We start from the raw sequence: 17,239 nt of genomic DNA on the forward strand, positions 1-17,239 counted from the left end.
ATGTAATAATGAATATTTAACAAGCAAGGTCTTGATCAGGATTAATATATTTTTTAATCTTTCAGCAAAGTGCTTTTCTTTATGCCTACCTGTATTCTGTCCTTAAGGGTAGCGATTCAGGGACAATTCTAGGGTTTTTTTAAGGTGGGGGAGCATAAGAGGAGCCTGATGGAGCCTGAGAGGTGCTGCATAGAGGAACGGGTGAATCTGCCCAAGGACAGGTGGCCAAGCTGGTGGCATCATATTCAAAAAGACTTGAGGGTGTAATTGCTGCCAAAGGTACATGAACAAAGTATTGAGCAAAAGCTGTGAATACTTATGCACATGTGATATCTCGGTTTTTTTATTTTTAATAAATTAGCAAAAATCTCGTTAACTTTTTCCAGTTGTCATTATGGGGTGTTGTGTGTAGAATTTTGAGGGAAAAAAGTGAATTTATTCCATTTTGGAATAAGGCTGTAACAAACAGATGTGGAAAAAGTGATCTGCTGTGAATACTTTCTGGATACGCTGTAGTTTTTACAGAGAGGTAGGGCTGGATATTGGCACAGATGCCCAGATTAGATTCAATTCCGATTCACAAGACAATGATTTGATTCACTCTGATTCGATTCCAATCTGATACCAGTTCAACAGAAATTTCCCTATTTGGAGAAATGTTTGAAAAGCTCTAAATGGATCAAAATTGTGAAAATCACTGAAGAAAAATTCAAAGGCTTGTAAACCAAATTATTTTTTTATTTTAGGAGCTTATGGGGTATACATGTAGTCTAAATTGTACATGGACTTTAACTGTAAGTGTCAATTGTAAATTGGAGTTCGTAAATTTTTCGTATTAAGAGAAGCACATCGCTGTAATGTTGTTAAATGGTTATGTAGGTTTGCCGTGTTAACTATACGTTAACACCTTAACACTTCTGTACATGAGCATTTCAGGATAACTCTTACATGCCTACAGGTCAATCCTGCTACAGTGTGTGATATTAAATACACAGATCAAAATTCAGCACTTTCAGAAGTAAATGTGAGGCAATTCTTTCGAGACTCATAAGACCCACATGAGATGTTTATGATACAACTCATTAATGTAATAATATTATTTCTTATTTTCAATCCATATTTTTACAATATTCCCCATTGGTATCACTTTTTTGTTATTTAATTTGGTTCGTTTGGTATAAATTACTATTACATCACATTCCCCTAGCCATATTTTTCCCTTTGTATATGTGTATTTTAGGCTGTGATTTTAGTGAATGTGTAATTTTTCAGGAACACATTAGTTTCGCTGCAACAAAACTGACTGCATATAAAATTCAAAACACAAATAGCCATAAATGTGCAAACTTTCTTTAAGTACGTCTTCCCAATGTAACTTTTTATATCATTTTAAATAAATGTAACTTAAAATATAGCATTTCATGTCCATTTCAAATCACTTTCCAATTGAACATACAAATAATATTATTCTATAATGTTTCATAATGGCTGCCTGGCAAAATGTGCCTTCCTGTTGAAATAGCAAGCCACCAATCAAAATACGCTGACATCGGTGATCTCGTTAAGGGTCCAATGATCAAAATGTTCATTATCCACAAAATAAGCCACATTGGGCAAACATTCCAAAAAAACTGGCACTAGATAATGTGCCATTTACTCATCACCGATTGCAGACAAAGAGTGGTAATGAGGGTAGTAAGAATAAAAAAATATATATCAATATGAGCAAACTTCTCACATTTTTACTTGATTTTTGTGAATTTTAAGTAATTGCGAATCAGGGAAATGAAATATGAGAAAAATCATATTTTTGTTTGAGTTCTGTTTACGAACACAGCACATTAATAGCACACGTTAAAATACAGCCACTTTATCTTGTTTGGGTTGCTAGTAACTTTTTGGAAAAATATATGGCCACGAAACAATAATTTTAAGCTATTTTGCCATCCATTTAGTGGTAAACTGTTGTGGATCAAAAGTATGTGGCAGTTTTGCATAATTCCCTGGTATGAGAATCCTCTCGGGGGAAATACAGCCAAACTTCAGACCGTTTAGCTTAAGGCATTTTAACAGCGTTTAAGATAGCTATTAGCAAATGCTAGGCGTCCGCTGACATCAGTGGAAAGTGTAACGTTAAGTAATCATGCTTCTTTTGCTTCAGCACCAGAGGGCAAATATTTCCATCAACAGCTCTGGCATATAAATAAATGATCCAAAAATTTTACAGATCGAGATCAAATCAGACAAATTTTTTAAAATGATTAATCTAAAAAAGAAAAATATTTTTGAACACTCCTACAGAGGGACCAGTCTTATCATTAGTCAATGGTGAATATATGAATGACTAGGGACCAATAAACGTTTAGTTGGGGCCAGTGAACCTGTGGCCTTGCCCTTGTATACCCCCGTACTGTCTGTAGGACGTCCTTTCTGAGTTATCTGCCCCAATGCCTAGACCCTTACTCTGTGAGCACAAACCATGGCTATGTGATCTCAAGATCACAAAATGTTCACGTACATAATTTCCCAATCGTATTCATTTGTTTCATTTCATTCATTCATTTTTGTTTATTGAAATGTATTTTCGTCATGGAATGGCGGCCACATGTCATGGCGGCTACATGGCATGACGACTACATGGCATGGCGGCTACATGACATGCCGGCTACATAGCATGGCGGCTACATGGCATGGCGACTTCATGGCATGGCGACTAAATGGCATGATGGCTACATGGCATGGCGACTACATGACATGGTGGCTACATGGCATGCCGGCTACATAGCATGGCGGCTACATGGCATGGCGACTTCATGGCATGGTGACTAAATGGCATGATAGCTACATGGCATGGCGACTACAGGGCATGGCGACTTCATGGCATGGCAGCTACAGTACATGGCATGGCCACTACATGACATGCTGGCTACATGGCATGGCAACTACATGGCATGACGGCTACATGGCTACATGGCATGGCGACTTCATGGCATGGCGGCTACATGACATGCCGGCTACAGGGCATGGCGGTTACATGGCATGGCGGCTACATGGCATGCCGGCTACATGGCATGGCGACTTCATGGCATGGCAGCTACATGGCATGGCGACTACATGGCATGGCGGCTACATGACATGCCGGCTACATGGCGTGGAGGCTTCATGGCATGGCGACTTCATGGCGTGGTGGCTACATAGCATGGCGGCTACATGGCGTGGAGGCTTCATGGCATGGCGACTTCATGGCATGGCAGCTACATGGCATGGCGACTACATGGCATGGCGGCTACATGACATGCCGGCTACATGGCGTGGAGGCTTCATGGCATGGCGACTTCATGGCATGGCGGCTACATGGCATGGCGGCTACATGGCATGGCGACTTCATGGCATGGCGACTAATTGGCATGATGGCTACATGGCATGGCGACTACATGACATGGTGGCTACATGGCATGGTGGTTACATGGCATGGCGGCTACATGGCATGGTGGCTACATGGCGTGGAGGCTTCATGGCATGGCAGCTACATGGCATGGCGGCTACATGGCATGCCGGCTACATGGCATGGCGACTTCATGGCATGGCGGCTACATGGCATGGCGACTTCATGGCATGGTGGCTACATGACATGCCGGCTACATGGCATGGCGGTTACATGGCATGGTGGCTACATGGCATGGCAACTACATGGCATGGCGGCTACATGGCATGGCGACTTCATGGCATGGTGGCTACATGACATGGCGGTTACATGGCATGGTGGCTACAGGGCATGGCGACTTCATGGCATGGCAGCTACAGTACATGGCATGGCGACTACATGGCATGATGGCTACATGGCATGGTGGCTACAGGGCATGGCGACTTCATGGCATGGCAGCTACAGTACATGGCATGGCGACTACATGACATGCTGGCTACATGGCATGGCAGCTACATGATGCCGATGTGGTGGTGATGTGGTGTTGTACCTGTAGCACTCCAGGTCTGAGTCCCCGCCAGCCTCCAGAATGGTAAATCAGGGTCCCTGAATTGGCTGTAGTGAGTATGTGTTGCTCGGGAGGATCACTGTGACCTTATGTCGAAACTACATATCGTTATCAAACTGAGTCACTTTGATTCATTCCAGAAAGCTACTGGAAGTTTCTTAGCCTATAAAGAAAAGGGGAAAAAAGCTGCCGTACTATACTAAGGAGAAACTGATTGTCGCACCGGTCCGTGTTTTATGATAATTATGATCCACATTCCATTTTGTTCCTTTTAACTGATTTTACTTTATATAGGTTAAATGTGGTGACACATGCAATCACCTTTATGTTTGTTTCCTTAACGTTCTTCTATTGATTACAATTTGGTATAGGCACTATTCACAGGGCCTTGGGGGCAGAATTTAAAGTTGGAGAGGTTTTTAATTAGCTGTTTACTGATATAACATTGATTAACTTCTAATTACAGCACTCACTTCAATGGTGCTGCAACTAATTACAGTACGTCCACACCCTAACGTTTATACATAATTGGCTTAACGGTCTGGACCGATTATCTCATTTTCAAAGTTGTCCCACCTTCTTAATAGCAAAGACCAGCTTTTTATACGCGTTTATATCGTAAAAAATCCACATTTTTACTTTGTGAATATCAGCAACGAAATAGATATTAAAGTTTCAGAAGATACTTTTTTGCTGATGTGAAATTTTTCTGATCTCATAATTGTAATCATATACATTTTTTTTTAAAGGCATTTCTGTGTAAGACATTTTGAGGCGGAGACAGATCAGCAGATCTCGGGGAATTCAGACGATAGTGATCGAGGGACAGAGTTTATCTGAGAGGAGCTCCGGGACTTGAACTCAATGTGCTGATGCGATCATTCGGCTGGAGAACGACAGTTGGCTCTGTGTTAGATAGACAGGCAGTGCTCCTGTTCATCTCCTGCCAGTGTAATAGATTCGGTGGGGGGGGGGGGGGGGGGGGGGGTATCTTTAGTTCAATATGCCGGCCTTGCAGAATGCATCCGGTGCTTGCCTTGTCCATGTGACACTTCTGTGGGATTGGATCGGCATGCAGTACACATGCTTCAGGCATCCCGGATCGCTGACAGAGATTGCTTTCAGGGAGATTATTATTGAGATCCAAAGAATGGGTAGCACAGGTGTTCCAAGTGGTACGCGCTCTGCCTGAAAGGCTTTGAGCTGCATCCCCGGCCTGTAGCTGTAGCTTATGTCTATAAACACTCAAGCGCCCGCCGGGGCAGCAGAATGGACAGCTCAAAGCCAGCAGCTGCACCCCAAACCTATAGCTTATGTCTGTAAACACTCAAGTTCCAGCCGGGCCAGCAGCACGGACAGCTCAAAACCGCAAGCACTACTTATTATTAGTATCTCCGCATGTTCCTTGGCGTGCCGTTGCTAGTGAGCAGAGCCGTGATCATTTCCTGTGATTGATCAGGCTTGTGAAGGGTGCATAATGGTGAAATGAGGCATGGGTGGGTGTTTGTAAATCAATAAGTAAAGTGTTTTGTGGCTAAAACAAAGGAGATGTCCTTATGAAACAAAAATGCATTGAAGTAGATGAATTTCAATATATTTTGCTTAACAACATTGGACATTTACCGACAATTTAAACATTTCTATTCAACTATAATTATGGAAATATATTCAGAAATTAAATTATGACAGAAATTGAAATACTTGAATAAAATAAAAGAAATATGCATACTCCTATTGTCAGAATTCACTGGGTAAAGCGGGTGAGCGCACGGGCAGGCAAGCGGGCAGGAAGCAGGCATGGAGGCAAAAGTCGGGGTAAACGGGCATTTAATAAAGGGAAGAGAAGGGCAGGACGGAACACTAGCACTGACATTAACTAACATCAATGACCGACAAGGAACCAAGGCAAGACATGGACTGAAATAGACAGGACTGGGCGAAAATAATCGGACACAGCTGGGTACGATTGGGGAAGCACACGTGAATAATCAGGGGGGCGTGGCACACACGAGGATCGTACGGGCTGGTGCGTGACACCTATATTATGTGGAAAAATGTATTGAATACATATATGTTTACATATAATATAATATATTGCAAAACACATAAACAATTGCAATCACCTTTATATTTGTTTCCTCAATGTTCTTCTATTGACTACAGTTTGGTATTGGCACTATTCATAGGACCTTGGGGGGCACTGTTTAAAGTCGGAGAGGTTTTTAATTGGCTGTTTACTATGCAAGTTCAAATCCATCTCAGCAAGGCAGAAGAAAGCTGGTCTTTCCACCAACTGATTTTACGTAAATTCAGTTGAGCTGAATATAATAGTTAAGAAGAATCTAGAAGAATCTAAAAAATGATAGTTTTCATGCAGTGCAAACATTCTGGCCATGTTGTGCACCTTCTGGTCTTAATTCTCTCCATATAAAACCTAATTCTGTTTTAAATTTAAAAATTGCTACAAAAAACTAAATAAGACTACAACTTTCCAAACTTTTGACAAGCACCAAACACAAAGTACCATCAGTCCATCACTGTGCATTATATACACAAGTTACCTTTTTAATGTTGCCACAATAAAGAGGATGCTTCTTCTTTATCTTCTTCATAAGTAGCTGATTGTGTATCAGAATCTCTTCTGCGGGTCTGACCTGAGCTTCATGTGTGGTCTTCTTGTGTATGAACAAATATTTGACTTTAATTACATGTGCAGTACATTACATATGTATATTGCTGCCTTAATGTATTGTTAAACTTATATATGTTTCAATTACATTTACATGTTCAGAAAATTTTCTTATAAAAGATTCTTATTCGCTAAACCTAAATTGTGTGTATCTCCCTATCAAAGTTAAGAGAGAGGAACTGACATTGGGACGTACAACCAGACCAAAGAGTTGATTTTTCGACCAATCAGAAATTCTTGATCATTTAGTCAAGCAGAATCTAAAAGTTAAAATTTGAAAACTGAATTTCCAACCCTTTGACTACTGACCCAAGCACACTACTGTCAGAAGGTACTGAAACATTGATTTTTCAGTTACTTGTTCACTGTAAATGTGTTCCACAAACTTTACATGTTGAAACCAGCATAGTCGATAGTTTCTTTACGTTAAATGACCTTTTTTTAATGTTATGAGAAAATGAACAGCCTCCTACTTCTGTGTCCTCTTCAAAATCCAGCCGTTTTGGCTACCAAATGCTTCTGATGTTCATAACTGCAGAGGACTCTTTAGTCATTTCCAACTCAGCTAATCTGACAGCACTTTATTTATCTGAAACATATAAATGAGTTACATGTTCTGTGTTATATTTATCATTGTACTAAATGCCTAAAGACCTCAATACAATGACAGTGAAAGCAGAGGAAAAGTAGATTTTACCGCAGCTAAATTTGCCTAAATTAGCAACTTTCTAGCATTGCTGTTGCATTGCAAGTAATTCACAAAAGATACTTTGAATCACTATATTACTAAGCTGCTATAAAGTTAGCGTCTAAAATAGCATATGATCAGTATAGCTAACAACTTGGAATTTAATAATGAGCGACCTGACAATTGCAAAACCTTTGCTTCATGTACAGGCCACCCAATGGTTAATGGGTCGCTTTGAGTTTGGTCGTCAGCATTCCAAAGATAAGTTTTTGAATTGTCAGTTGAATCAAAGTCTATTATCCATTTGGTTTCAATTACACTAACTGCGTCTTTATGTATTTCTGCATCTCTGTTTGTCGCTGTATATTTCACACACCAAAAAGTACTAAAAATGATTTGTCTGCATATGCCCGCGTAGGAAATACGCGGATAAATGGATCAATTTTGTCATGTGTCTCAAAAGAGAAATAAAAGAAGGAAGTTGGCTTTCGATGCGTTTTCAAAATCAAATGCATGCTTATTAACATACAACTGTATGCAAGTCTTTATGTGCGCATTCCAGCAAGATATTTCTTTGAAGACTAAACTGCTCTTCTCCGTGCAATATTCTTATATGAGTTACTGCCCTGACAACGATAGGGTTATTACTGATGACTTCACATGCTGTAATCGCTATCTAGAGCTTTTTCTGTGCTGCTCAACCAGCTCTTGTACAAGTATATTGCTTTTTATTGTCTTGGTTTGAAATACAAAAATGTCAAAATTAACCATCCATCAATTTTCCAAACCGCTTATCCTACTGGGTCGCGGGGGGTCCGGAGCCTATCCCGGAAGCAATGGGCATGAGGCAGGGAACAACCCAGGATGGGGGGCCAGCCCATCGCAGGGCACACTCACACACCATTCACTCACACATGCACACCTACGGGCAATTTAGCAAGTCCAATCAGCCTCAGCATGTTTTTGGACTGTGGGGGGAAACCGGAGTACCTGGAGGAAACCCCACGGCGACATGGGGAGAACATGCAAACTCCACACACATGTAACCCAGGTGGAGACTCGAACCTGGGTCCCACCCAGAGTGGTAAGGCAACAGTGCTAACTACTGCACCACCATGCCACCCCCTGTCTAAATTATATTAAGTCATTTTGATCTGTTTAAATAAATTTTGTGCAATTAAAACTGCATAACTTTTGTCTTGGTCTGAATTATTTCTGTTGTATTTTTGTGTAATAATTTATTTATGAATATTTTCAAATTGCAAATTCATGGCCCCAATAATCTGTCATGCCCTAATCTAGCAGTAATTGAATTAGATGTGAGTATTACCCACTTATCTGTACTTAATATACACACGTGGACAAAATTGTTGGTACCCTTCAGTCAATGAAAGAAAAACTCACAATGGTCACAGAAATAACTTTAATCTGACAAAAGTAATAATAAATAAAAATTCTATGAAATTTAACTAATAAAAGTCAGACATTGATTTTCAACCATGCTTCAACAGAATTAATAAAAAAAAAAAACTCATGAAACAGGCCTGGACAAAAATGATGGTACCCCTAGAAAAGACTGAAAATAATGTGACCAAAGGGACATGTTAATCCAAGGTGTGTCCACTAATTAGCATCACAGGTGTCTACAATCTTGTAATCAGTCAGTGGACCTATATATAGGGCTCCAGGTAGTCACTGTGTTGTTTGGTGACATGGTGTGTACCACACTCAACATGGACCAGAGGAAGCGAAGGAAAGAGTTGTCTCAGGAGATTAGAAAGAAAATTATAGACAAGCATGTCAAAGGTAAAGGCTATAAGACCATCTCGAAGCAGCTTGATGTTCCTGTGACTACAGTTGCACATATTATTCAGAAATTTAAGATCCATGGGACTGTAGCCAACCTCCCTGGACGTGGCCGCAGGAGGAAAATTGATGACAAATCAAAGAGACGGATAATACGAATGGTAACAAAAGAGCCCAGAAAAACTTCTAAAGAGATCCAAGGTGAACTTCAAGCTCAAGGAACATCAGTGTCAGATCGCACCATCCGTCGTTGTTTGAGCCAAAGTGGACTTCATGGGAGACGACCAAGGAGGACACCATTGTTGAAAACAAGTCATAAAAAAGCCAGACTGGAATTTGCCAAACTACATGTGGACAAGCCACAAAGGTTCTGGGAGAATGTCCTATGGACAGATGAGACAAAAATTGAACTTTTTGCCAAGGCACATCAGCTCTATGTTCACAGACGGAAAAATGAAGCATATCAAGAAAAGAACACTGTCCCTTCTGTGAAACATAGAGGAGGCTCTGTTATGTTCTGGGGCTGCTTTGCTGCATCTGGCACAGGGTGTCTTGAATCTGTGCAGGGTACAATGAAATCTCAAGACTATCAAGGGATTCTAGAGAGAAATGTGCTGGCCAGTGTCAGAAGGCTTGGTCTCAGTCGCAGGTCATGGGTCTTGCAACAGGACAATGACCCAAAACACACAGCTAAAAACACCCAAGAATGGCTACGAGGAAAACATTGGACTATTCTAAAGTGGCCTTCTATGAGCCCTGACCTCAATCCTATTGAGCATCTTTGGAAAGAGCTGAAACATGCCGTCTGGAAAAGACACCCTTCAAACCTGAGACAACTGGAGCAGTTTGCTCATGAGGAGTGGGCCAAAATACCTGCTGAGAAGTGCAGAAGTCTCATTAACAGTTACAGGAATCGTTTGATTGCCTCAAAAGGTTGTGCAACAAAATATTAAGTTAGGGGTACCATCATTTTTGTCCAGGCCTGTTTCATGAGTTTTTTTTTTATTAATTCTGTTGAAGCATGGTTAAAAATCAATGTCTGACTTTTATTAGTTAAATTTCATAGAATTTTTTTTTATTATTACTTTTGTCAGATTAAAGTTATTTCTGTGACCATTGTGAGTTTTTCTTTCATTGACTGAAGGGTACCAACAATTTTGTCCATGTGTGTAAATGTAATATAAAAAACAATATGTTAAGTCATATATTTAAAAATACATCATGCATCTCATAAGTCACTTAATGTATTACAATATACTGTTGATTCACTTTTTCCTACTGTAAGTCATTAAAGATAAAAGCTTCCAATAGATGTATGTAAATGTCCTCAGCTGGCTTAACGTTTAAGAGCCAGCAGGAGCTGGTCTGCTTGGAAACCACATATTTGGTTGCTAGTTTAAAGGAGATCTGTGAAAGAGTTTCATGCCACTTTAGCCTCCATAATCATTTGTTTGACTATGATTAGATGGAAGACTGAAGATCAGTCCCCCCTATTGAAAACATCGAAAGGTACTACAGAATACAACCTTGAAGACAGTGAAAACAGGGCAAAATGTGACTAAACTTAGCTCATATAATATTATTGATTATATTGGCTAGGCTGAGCATATAAGAACACAATAAATAGTGATTAAAAATACTCAAAATGTTGCAAACTGCACTAAAACCTATTCTAAACACAACCATGTCATTGCTAAGGTTTCCTAGGTTGAGGCCAACAGAATTAGTTTACCTGGGATGGTCAGACTGAATGTGAAGGCACGGGAAAAGCATGTGTGTCTGATGTAACTGTCATGTAACACACATGCCCTCCCCCCCTCCCCGCCATTTCAGTCAGTTGCTGAAATAATTGCGATGCCCTCCACAGTCCGAGAATGACAGGTGTCAGGCCGAGGTCTGAAATTCCCATGACGGATGTCAGACCCTCTTATTGCTGTATCTCAGTATACCGCAGATGCGGAACGCGTTCGCTGTAACTGCAGGCACATGGAAATGTTCCCAATCCCACCGCGTTTCAGCTAAGCTCTCGATATGTATGTGTGTTTCACCTCAGAGCTATAAACGTGTCTGTGGCATGTTTTGAGTGCTCGGGCTCTAATTTATGCCGATTGTCCTTCTCCCAGGTGTGCAGATGGACATACATGGACTGTTCTGAGAGATATGTAGAGTGATCGGCTATATCTTCAGGTTGCTGTCCATGGAGGAGACCATCCCTGACCTAGCTCCTCTATTCAGACTCATCAATAATTTTGTGTGTAGCGTCTTGTTATGGAAAGGTCGGGGCTGGACTGAGAAGGGGCACCTTCCCATTTATCCTTCGCTGCCGTTGAGGTCACTCGTGTGTCCAGGGGCAACCTTAAGCACAGCACACAGACAAAGGACTCGATTCATGGAAACTGAAAATGAGAGATACTCATTTACTCTCTTTTCCAATGCCACATCAAACTTGCTTGGAATGTGTTACAGCTACAGTGTTTGGAAAGGTTGCATTTCTAAAACAGAAATATATATATATATATATATATATATATATATATATATATATATATGCGCCTTGTGAAAGTAATGGTCATTAGGTTATACAAGGAGTGGATGTAATACGATTCCTTGATTTATTTGGGTAAATTTTGAGGTTCAACATGAAGGTGCAATGTGATTTAGTGGTTTTTTTTATTTCGTTTTTTTTTTCCATGCAACTCTCTTCTCAGCATCAATTGCCTTCCCAACATGCCACGGGCCGAGTGCAGTTCATTACTGACACCCGGAAAATGCCAGAAAGAAGGGCCGCCTCCTTTAATGGACCTCGGAGGAGATTGGGGTGCCGTTTTAATCAAAGGAGCAGAGTCTAGGCTGCACAAATGTAGAAACGGGTCTTCGCTGATATGTCACACGCAAAATTATCATCCCCCATCTGCTCAGGTTACTTTAATCTCCCCTGTTTCTATTGAGGATCCGAGCACACTCCCCCATGTCCTATTGATAACTCATAAGCCTCTGATTGACAGCATTGATTGACAGCTCTTTTGACCAATCGCAATGCGGACTAGCTGGGACAGAGGGCGTGACATAATTACCATGCACTGGCCCTAATAATGCTGTGTGCTCCGTATGACTGCTTTGGCGAGCGGGCAGTATTCTGATGCTGATCATTTGAAGTCCTCAAATGAGGAGGAATACGCCAGCTGAGTATGATTAAAATCTCTATATCTAAAAATTTTTTCTGTTCACTTTAATTGTATATAGCACCATTCACAACAGAGTTGTGACCCAGCACTATATTGTTCATATAGGATAATCGGGGGAAAAGGAAGAAAGGAAGGAAGGAAGGAAGGAAGGAAGGAAGGAATAATCCTGAAAAAAAACAAGCACATGACTTTGGTATCGTTTGAATAAAAAGTAATTACAATAGAATACAATAGAATAGAATAGAGCAAGTGTGCTCAGCGAACAACTTAGTGTCTTTGTATATAACTTAGAAAATTGTGAACTGGTTTGTTGAGTGGGAGAGTCAGCTAAGCATCGACTTGATCATTTCTATGTATATACACTTACATTATACACTTCCAGTCAAAAGGTTGGACACACCATCTCATTCAATGGTTACTCTTTATTTTTATGGTTTTCTACATAGTAGATTACTATTGAAGACTTCAAAACAGTGAAGAAACACATGTTAAATTATGCAGTAAACAAACAGGAGTTAAACAGCACTTTTTAGATTCTTAAAAGTTGCCACCTTTTGCGTTGATAGCAGCCTTGCACACTCGGCTTTCTCTCAACCAGATTCAAGCGGTACTGACTGGTAATGGCTTTCAATGAACAGGTACACCTTGTCAGGAGTTAATTCGTTGAATTTCTTGCCTTCTTGATGTGTTTGAGACCATCGGTTGTGCTGTGCAGAGGTAGGGTTGGTAGACAGTTCTACACAGTGAATAGCCCTGTTCAACTACTGTTCTACTCCACATGGCAAGAACCACTCAACTAAGTAAAGAGAAACGACAGTCCATTATTACATGAAGGCATGAAGGTCGGTCAATCGGGAAAATTGCAAGAACGTTGAATGTATCCTCAAGTGCAGTTGCAAAAATCATCAAACGCTATGAAGAAACTGATTCTCATGAGGACCGTCCCAGGAAAGGAAGACCAAGAGTTACCTCTGCTACAGAGGATAAGTTCATTAGAGTTACCATCCTCAGAAACCACATATTAACAGCACATCAGATTAGAGCCCATATAAATGCTTCACAGAGTTCAAGTAGGAAGCAACATCAACTGTTCAGAGGAAACTGCATGAAGCTGGCCTTCATGCTCAAATCGCTGCAAAGAAACGACTACTGAGGAAGAACAAGATGAAGATGCTTGCTTGGGCCAAGAAACACAAGGAATGGACACTGGACCAGTGGAAATCTTTACTTTGGTCTGATGAGTCCAAATTTGAGATTTTTGGATCCGCCCGCCATGTCTTTGTGAGACGCAGAAAAGGTGAGCAGATGGTTCCTACATGTGTGGTTCCCACTGTGAAACAGGAAGGAGGAGGTGTGATGGTGTGGGGGTGCTTTACTGGTGACACTGTTGGTGATTTATTCAAACTTCAAGGCACACTTATCCATCACTTTAACACAGTATTCTGAAGAGACATGCCGTCCCATCTGATTTGTGCTGAGTGGGACTATAATTTGTTTTGGTGAACAGGACAATGACCCCAAGCACACCTCCAGGCTATGTAAGGGCTATCTGACCAAGAAGGAGAGTGATGGAGTGCTCCGTCAGATGACCTGGCTTCCACAATCACCCGACCTAAACCCAACTGAGATGGTTTGGGATGAGTTGGACCACAGAGTAAAGGCAAAGCAGCCAACAAGTGCTCAGCGCCTCTATGAACTCCTTCAAAGCTTTTATGGAAAACCATTCCCTGTAAATACTTCATGAATCTGATTGAGAGAATGCCAGGAGTGTACAAGGCTGTCATCAACACAAAAGGTGGCTACTTCGAAGAATCTAAAAAATAAAACTAATTCTAGCTTGTTTAACACTTATGTATTTACTGCATAATTCCACATGTGTTTCTTCATTATTTTGAAGTCTTCAATATTAATCTACTATGTAGAAAACATTTAAAATAAAGAAAAACCATTGAATAAGAAGATGTGTCCAAACTTTTTGACTGGTAGTGTACATGGATTATGCATAATTATATATGAATGTGTTTCTTGCTGTATCAATTAGCATGCTGAAAGGAAATTGGGAGTTTTGTGTGAAATTAACTCATATTATGTGACCCAGCTATATTGAATATTAAAAAATAGAATCTACTGTGTATATTCTGTAAACATCAGAGAAGCAATTGCGTCTCTCCCATCTGACATTTACAGAAAATGTTATCCTTGTAGTAGCTAAGAATATTACTATATTTGGACATCTTAGATGACATTCAAAGCTTAACTAGTAATGCAGTGTGTGCAAAGGTCAAAGTTCAATGTGACAAAATGGCCGCATTTTTTATTTTTTTTTTGCATGTAGCTAGTTTGTCTCCAGGACTCGGCTTTTATTATCTATATAGTCCCCATGAAATGAAATTAAACATGTTTGGCTGCTTCCAAACAGACTAAAATGACTGAGATGTGAGAAGTTTATGTAAACATTCCACAGCGTGAATTATCCTTGAGTAAAGGTACTGCTTCGGCAGCTGGGTGATGTAATGAATAATGTTTAAAAACTGCCCACGCCCCTCAGAGAACAAGCTTTGTTTGAAGGCGAAAAGCACCAGTCTGAATATGAATGAGGCCTCATTTGTATGGCCTGTCAGTCATCATCCCTGTGCTAATTTCATTTGGGATTGGGAATGGTGTTAAATTGGATCTGGCCCTGCAAGCAGCCCTCCAACTTGCAGGGGAAAATTGGGGGTTGGTGGCAGGGTTAGCACTCTAGTCATTGTAAAAACTTTACCTAGCTCCAAAATGGCAGACAGGGTTCTTTTCAGGTCTCCTGCAAGAAGGTTTTACGTATCATGAAGGGGATGGGGGAAAGACCTCGGGAGCTTCATCCCTGGAGGTGTAGAAACTGCCAAAGAGCCAGTGGGGTCAAGCCTATAGGGGATTAGAAGCGATGTGGTGCCGAATTGGTGTGGTGCATGGCAGCGCTCCGGTCCTAATTTGAAGTGACTGAAAAGGTCAGGGTCTTCGGGTCATTAGATCCTGGTTACAGTGCCCTGAGCTGCATCGTTGGACTCCAATACTGATGGTGTGGTGAAGGAGATCGATCACATTAGAGTGGACAGATGCTGGATGAACTACAGAATTACAGGGTTGCCCCGTTTATGAATTCTGACCATATACATGTTGTTGCTTCTCTGAAGATTCATCTTAGGCCCGGTAGGCTACTGTACCACCTACAGTATAGCAAAATAAGGTTGGACTTGCCCAGAATCTAAGATCAGGCTGTTTCTTTTGAGCTTGCACACAGTTTGTGTGAGGAATTTGCAGACTATTTGCGACTGCTGGATCGAATGTGATGTGGGAGACCTTCCGTGATAAGACCGTGAAAGTTGCTGAGGGTTGTATTAGTGTTGCAGGTATTCCCAGAAGGAGGCATGCTGGATATTATATAGAGGAGTAACAGTGCATGACTTAATGGTAACTCCCGTCTGTAAGAGGGACTGAGAAGGATAGCTGTGAGGGCTCTATGAGGGCGGCATTAGGTAGAGGGATCCTGCTTACAGAGGTATCAAAGCATTACGCACATCAAAATCTGTTCCTTGGAGAGCTGCAGTCAGAGCAGGTGATGGAACAGTCCTTATGGATGACCTTTAAGTTGTGCCCTGCTGGGCCGGCTACCTTTACCAGTCGGTTGAAGCTGATTCTCTGGCCAGGACATTGGACATCTCTGGCTCCATGGGTTCTTAAGGCTGATCTTCCGATTAGGTGTGAACCACCCAATCACACTGAGACTGCACAGGTAGTGAACCATTTGGAAGTATGGAAGGGCACAGGTATCTGTCTACATCAACCATATTCTGGCACTGAGGGTTCTCATCGAGTACAAATATGAGTATTGGCACGGTCTCTTTGCAGCCTTTGTCAATTTTCATATAGCATTCAACTCAGTCAACCAACCTGCTGTGTGCGACATCCTGAGACTTCGAGGGATGCCCGTGAAGTTGCTGGACATCATAGCCAGCCTGAACACTGGTACTGTGTTCTTCCTAGTGGATTCTGGGACTTGTTGTCGTATGTTCTTGCTCCTACTCTGTTCAGTGCTTACATGGATTTGGCGTTGGGGAGGGTCATAGGGTCAGGTGGCTGTTGGTGAGGAAAATTCACTGATCTTGACTTTGCTGATGACGCTGTTATCTTTGCGGAGTCAATGGAGGCTTTGATCGGGGTTCTCGAGGGACTGAGTGAGGAATCCTGGTGTCTGGGTTTTCGATTGTCCTGGATCAAAACTAAGATGGCCTCTTGGGCACAGACATCAGGAGTGTGTTCATCAGGAGGAGCTGTGCAGAAAATATCGACCTCGTCAAGAGGTTCACTTACTTCGCAGCAACATGTGGTAGGTGTGGCAACACTCTATACCAATGCATGCTCCACAATCTGACCTGATTTAACCTGATTGGGAAGTGAGGAGCAAGCTTGTTTAATAATAATACCTCAGCTTTTCCTCTTGGGAAGATTATGATTCAGATATGTCCCTATAGTCATGGAGCTGAGGTTTCCCGTGTGGAGGATTACAATTCGGAACCATCCCTACAGCTATGGAGGTGTCAAGGGAAGATTACATTTCAGATCTGTTAGCTTGGTTTCATCGGGTCATATGTTAGAGACCTGTGATGGGTTTCTGACAGCACACAGATAAATAAGCATGATAGGGCTACGAGCCTCATGCGAGTTTAAGGTGAAATTAGCCCACATATGTTTGAAGTCTGAAGCCGCAGCTGAATGGCCAACAGAGTGCCCCCTCCCCTGTCTCACCAATTCAAAACATATCAATCGCTAATGATAAGGGTGACCAGTCTGTATGAATTATGGACTCAATTATGCCACTCACCATAAATATTCTATATTCACC

The sequence above is a fragment of the Brienomyrus brachyistius genome, chromosome 4 (genome assembly GCF_023856365.1).
Source record: "Brienomyrus brachyistius isolate T26 chromosome 4, BBRACH_0.4, whole genome shotgun sequence".
Classification (NCBI taxonomy): domain Eukaryota; kingdom Metazoa; phylum Chordata; class Actinopteri; order Osteoglossiformes; family Mormyridae; genus Brienomyrus; species Brienomyrus brachyistius.